The sequence below is a fragment of the Miscanthus floridulus genome, chromosome 9 (genome assembly GCF_019320115.1).
Source record: "Miscanthus floridulus cultivar M001 chromosome 9, ASM1932011v1, whole genome shotgun sequence".
Classification (NCBI taxonomy): Eukaryota; Viridiplantae; Streptophyta; class Magnoliopsida; order Poales; family Poaceae; genus Miscanthus; species Miscanthus floridulus.
In genome coordinates, this window is record NC_089588.1 from 4,070,122 (window position 1) to 4,076,418 (window position 6,297).

Genomic DNA, 6,297 nt, shown 5'->3' on the forward strand with positions numbered 1-6,297 from the left:
ACGGTTTAGACATTTTTCGACCATTTTCTACTTTTCTACTTTTAATTTGAAATATTCCGAATTGAAAATTGGGTTTAAACCGAATTTGGCCAACTGCACAGGTCATACTGCCCAATTACAGGTTGTTCACCACGCAGCTGCGTTCTTTCTACTGGTGGCCAGCTGCCCTCTCTTATAGACGGTGCCCAGCCTCATCTCTCTTCACCTCACGAGATGGTGCTAAATGTCAGGAAACCAGCAGCATCTACACGAAAGCCCACCTGAGCCATAGCCCATCAAACTTATCGGTTTAACCCCTACCTACAAAGTCAATCATTTGATAGTTTTTGCATGAGCCGAATAAATCTTTATTACTCAAAAGAAAAATCTGAATAAATCTTTAAAATAAAATACTACATCTATTCTAAAAAGATTAATAAAATTATTCTGACTCAGTTCGAGTTCATGTTTCTATAATATGCACTTGTTAATTATTATATGCACTTGAACTTGATCATGTATGCACTTAGTCATGCACTTGGTCTACGGGTCGATATTTCGTATTGAGTTTTCGTATATCGATCGTGTTCGACATAAATCCGCTCGAATTGGTTCATTTTCGAAATTCTCGATAATTCGTAAGTTCGCGTTCGTTTTCGTGTCCGGTTTTACCGTTTTCGCTTTCGTTTTCGTATTTCAAATGTAAAAGTAGAAAACAATTTAGGAGTTTTTCGACCATTTCCGACCGTTTTCATCCTTAGTTACATTATATGAGGACAATAGCAGATGGTGAGTTTCCTGAGAGACGAAAACCATGACTGCTGCTCAACTTGGAAAAGAAAGGAACTCTGGAAAAGAGTAAACTCGCTCAGCCCTTGATCATCATTACCCTTCGATCGGAGGTTAATTCCTTCCTATAAGTACCAAGACATTTTTCCAATCTTGGCATCTCAATCAAGATCAACTCTTCCAAGGAAGGAATTGAAATTTCTGTCAACTTCCACATCCTGATCAGTTTTAGCTTCCTAAGGAACGGAAGCATTTGGAGATGAAGAATTTGCTATTCCCTGCACTTCTCTAAATGAAGTATCCGCAGCATCTTAACCGACACATTACTGGCAAGCCAGGTTGGTAAGTTAGCACCGTTATACCCAGATATATGTATGTTAGTTTGATCTTCACAAATTGGCTCAAAGGCCAATTGAGCCCTTGGATCCGCGCCCTAATCGGGGGCGCCCAACCTCTCCATGGTTGGTGGCCCCCGTCGCACAGCGTCATAAAAAAGGAGGTGGGGGCCGAGGCATAAGGCACGAGGTTCACCTGAGCCGCCAGACGCCTCACCTACATTCCCTAACCCTAGCCGATCTAAGAGGGGGTGCTGCCAGCGACGGGAAGCGCCGTCACCGCCTCTGCGCCACGCTCGATGACCACCCCGTCGCCGGACTTCCCTGCTACTACTACTCCGACACCCTCCGTGATGACTACGCCATGGACGCCTCATCCTCCACCAAGCCCGACGGTCAGATGCTCCTATATCTCCCTCTCTCTCTCTCTCTCTGTCTCCCTCTCCCGAAGCATGTTCTAGGTCTAATTGATTCAACCAGTAAGCAATTCACCATCCTATCTACACCTAGATGATCCTTAAGGCCTAACAATGGAATCAGAGCCCTCGATCTAGTGTGTAGATCGTGTCAGGGGTAGTAGATAAGAAGAAAGTGATTAGATTCGGTTTGGATCTAAGAAGAGAAGAGGGTTCATCGAACCCTAAACCTTAATCGGGTGAAGAAAAGGAGTAAGAAGGGGGTCTCGGTTTCAAAAAAGCACTCAAACCCTAACCCTAACCCGTCGGGGAAGATAAACAGTAACCAAACCCTAACCCTAACTAGACCCTAACGCTAACCCTAACCCCAAATCGGACAAGATCCGAGAAGAATAGAAGAAGATCCAAGAAGAAGAAGGGGAAAGGGGAAGGGCTTGGGAGGCGGCTTACCTCGCTGCTGCCGACACCGCCGTCACGCGAGAAAATCACCGCGCTGCCGCCTCACCGCCGCGCGAGCTCCGGCCAAGGGCGCCGCCGCTAGGCCGTTTGACGGTGGTGCGCTCACCCGCGGGCGAGCGCGTGCGCCAGTGAGGGGGCCGGCGACGGCGCCATCACTTCTCTGCGCTCTGTCGCTCGGTGTCTGTCGGGGCTGAGAGAGAGAGAGGGGGGAGAGGAGAAATGGCTAGGGTTTGGGAGCCGGCCGCCGCGCGCAGTTTTTGTTCTGCCGAGACGCACGCTCGACCGTCGATCTGAGATGGATGGCTGCGAGAAAACGGGCCGAGATAGAGCCCTGGCGGGAGCGCGCACCGGGCCGCTTTGCCAGCCCAGGCCCAGGTTGCGGCCTGGGAGGCACAACGGGCGCGCACGGGCGTGAGCAGGCCGGGCCGGTTTCTTCCGCTGGGCCGAAGAACAGTAGAGGATTGAGTCCAATTTCCTTTTTTCATTTTCCAGTAATATGTTTATTTCCTAGAAATTGATTAATGGCTCAATGAAAATTAGAAAAGTGTTTTTTCCCGTGGGTAAAATTCACTAAATTGAGTTAATTTTTCCGTTGCAAAGATAAGTTTATCCTCTGATTAATTTTGGAACAAACGAAAAAATTTTAATTGGAGGAGTAGCTAAAATTTATTTAAGTTAATTATGATATTGTTATTTTCTGACCAACGTTGATGGTAGCAATATTGTAGTTTTATTTATAAGTTTCACATGTATTAATTCTATTTCTGCCCAACGGTGATGTAGAATTAATGTAGAAGAAGTTTGTATTTATGATATTGCTATTTTTCTGACCAACATTGTTAATAGCAATATTATAATCCATTTATGAGTTTTTTATGCATTAATTCTATTTCTGCCCAACGGTGATGTAGAATTAATGTAGAAGAACATTGTATGTTTTAATTTTGACCAACGTTAAATTAAGGCATGCAATTGTTGTATTAAAAGTTTCTCACTTTTTTCTGATTCTGTTTTCAGGCTACAACCCAATGTCCTTTATCTCGGCCATTCCGCCGCTAAATGGTAGCAATTATGGCGTATGTCGAGAGAAGCTTGAGATGGCACTTGCGCTATCCGACAATGACCTAGCACTCACCACACCGTGTCCCATTGTTCCTGAGGACCCAGTGCGGGAAGAAAACGAGGCTGAAGCAGCTTTCGCTACTCGTCCGTGAGCATGCTACAGTGAGAATGAAGTATGATCTTGATCATGCAAAGTGGGTCAGCTCAAACCGCAAGTGTTTGATAGTGATCAAAAGCACAATTGAGGATCCCATAAGAGGGGCAATCCCAGAATGCACCACCGCCACAGAGTATCTCAAGAAGGTGGAGAGTCAGTTTACTGGCTCTTCAATGGCTTATACTAGCACTCTTATTAAGAGGCTAGTAAATGAGAAATACACTGGTGGTGGGATAAGAGAGCACATACTAAGAATGAGCAACATGGCATCTAAGTTCAAACCAATGGACATGGGGCTCAAGGATGAGTTCCTAGTTCATTTGATTTTTGCTTCCTTGCCAAAAGAGTATGAGACCTTTGTTGTAAATTACAATTTACAACTAGAAAAGTGGGATATAGAGAAGCTCGTTGCAATATGTGTGCAAGAAGAGGAGAGACTCAAGAGCTCACAAGGTGACCATGTCAACCATGTGAAGCATAACCAGAAGAAGAATTTCAACAATCAGAATTCTAAACAACAAGGGAAACCTCAGTGGGATAGTAGCTCCTCCTCTAAGTCACAAGGAAAGGCCCCACAGAATGATCACTACCAGAAAGACCAAGTAGACAAGGACACCTGCAAATGGTGCAGGAAGAAGGGACATTACCAGAAGGATTGTCCAGAGTTCCTGAAGCACCTGATGAGGAAAGGTGAGGATGTTATTACATTCATAGATGAATCCCTGTATTTAAGTTATGCAAAATCCACTTGGTGGATTGACTCAGGTGCAACAATTCATGTTGCAAATTGATTATAGGGATTCCATACGAGGAGGACCCTACGAAGAGGAGAAAGATGCATTAAAGTTGCAAACGGAGTCGAAGCTGAAGTTGAAGCCATAGGAGAACTCCCATTAGAACTAAAGGATGGCTTTGTACTTAAGCTTAGAGACATTCTTTATGTATCCTCTTTGCGTAGAAACTTGATTAGAGTTTCACGTCTTGATGATGATGGATATGATTGCCATTTTGGTAATGACAAATGTAAGATAATGTTTAATCACAAGTGTGTTGGTCTTGCCTTCCGACAAGATGAACTTTATTTATTGTCACTTTGTGAGAATGTGAATGATGTGAACACTGAGAATGTGAATGTCTTCTCATCTATGAATGTAACAAATAAGCGGAAGAGAATTGATCATGAATCTTTGAAATTATGGCACTGTCGTTTAGACCATATTTTGAGGGAGAGAATAGAACGATTGATTAAGGAATCAATTCTTCCGCTATTAGAATTTTCAGATCTAGAACAATGCATTGATTGTAGTAAAGGAAAGTATGTAAAGAAAATAAAGAAAGACACCAAATGAAGCGCATGAATTTTGGAAATAGTTCACACAAATATATGTGGTCCATTTCCTGTGAAAAGTGTGGATGGTTATGACTCTTTTATAACATTCACAGATGATTTCTCTCGTTATGGCTATATTTATCCAATTAAAGAAAGAACAGAAGCATTGGATAAATTTAAAAAATTTAAGGCTGAAGTAGAAAAGCAGCACAATTTGAAGATTAAGATAGTAAGATCCAACCATTGGGGAGAGTACTACGGTCATCATACCCCATATGGCCAAGTTCCTGGACTTTTGCAAGGTTTTTGCAGAAAAATGGCATAGTTGCCCAGTACTCAACACCGAGCGAGCCTCAGCAGAATGGTGTAGCTGAAAGATGTAACCGTACCTTAATGGATATGGTGAGAAGTATGATAAGCTACTCCACCCTGCCGATAAGTTTGTGGATGGAGGCGTTAAAAACCGCCATTCATATTCTTAATCGAGTACCAAGCAAGTCAGTGCCCAAAACACCGTATGAGTTATGGACAGGAAAGGAACCCTCACTTAACCATTTACGAGTGTGGGGCTATCTAGCTGAGGCTAAAGTATTTAACCCAAACATTGGGAAGCTGGATTCTAAGACAGTCGGCTATTATTTCATTGGCTATCCAAATAAGTCATAAGGTTATCGCTTCTATTGTCCTGACAGACATATGAAGTTTATAGAAACAAGGCACGCTGTGTTCTTGGAAGATGCAATGATTAGGGGGCATGGTACCCCGAGAAATTAGCCTTGAGGAGAAGCAGGTATATGTACCCACTTTGATGATTCAGGAGTCATTTTTCTCGCTACCTGTTGTTGATGCACCAACAGTGCAAGACATTGTAGTGACAACACCTGTTGTTAGTTCTCCCATTGCAACAACAAATAAAGATGAGAACCTATCCTTCAGGATCCTATAGAACCAGTTGTTGCACATGAGGAAGAGCAACAACAGCCTCAAATAGAACAAGTGGCAACTGTTGAGGCCCTAGAAGGTCTCAAAGAGCCAGAAAGTCAGCTATTCCTGATGACTATGAAGTCTATGACTGTGAAGAATTTCAAATGGAGGGTGATCCCACCTCATTTGAAGAAGCCATGAGAAGTCCTCACTCATCGAAGTGGCTTGAAGCCATGGAAGATGAAATGAGATCCATGAGTAGAAACAAAGTCTGGGAATTAGAAGAAATTCGTAAAGGAGCCAAAACAATAGGCTGTAAATGGGTCTACAAAACAAAATATGACTCCAAAGGGAATGTCGAAAGATATAAAGCCCAACTTATAGCAAAAGGCTTCACACAAAGAGAAGGAATAGACTATAATGAGATATTTTCTCCAGTCTCATGTAAGGATTCTTTTAGAATCATAATAGCGTTAGTGGCACATTACGATTTAGAACTACATCAGATGGATGTAAAGACGGCTTTCCTTAACGGGGATCTAGATGAGAATGTGTATATGGCACAACCAAAAGGTTTTGTTGTAGAAGGAAAATGACGTATGGGATGCAACCTGAAGAAATCCATTTGCGGATTAAAACAATTTTCAAGACAGTGGTATTTGAAGTTTGATAGTACAATAAGAAAGTTTGGGTTTTAAGAAAATGTAGAGGACAATTGCATTTACGCAAAGTTTAAGAATGGGAAATTTATTTTCCTAGTCTTGTATGTGGATGACATCTTGCTCGCCAGCAGTCATGTTGGTCTACTACTAGAAACAAAGAAGTTCTTGTCCTCGAAGTTTGATA

The 6,297-nt window shown here is 42.7% G+C and overlaps 1 pseudogene; it reads left to right on the forward strand.

The window, feature by feature from the left end:
- Positions 1 to 3,006: 3,006 nt before the first annotated feature.
- Positions 3,007 to 4,041, forward strand: LOC136483556 (uncharacterized; annotated as a pseudogene).
- The last annotated feature ends 2,256 nt before the right edge of the window (positions 4,042 to 6,297 follow it).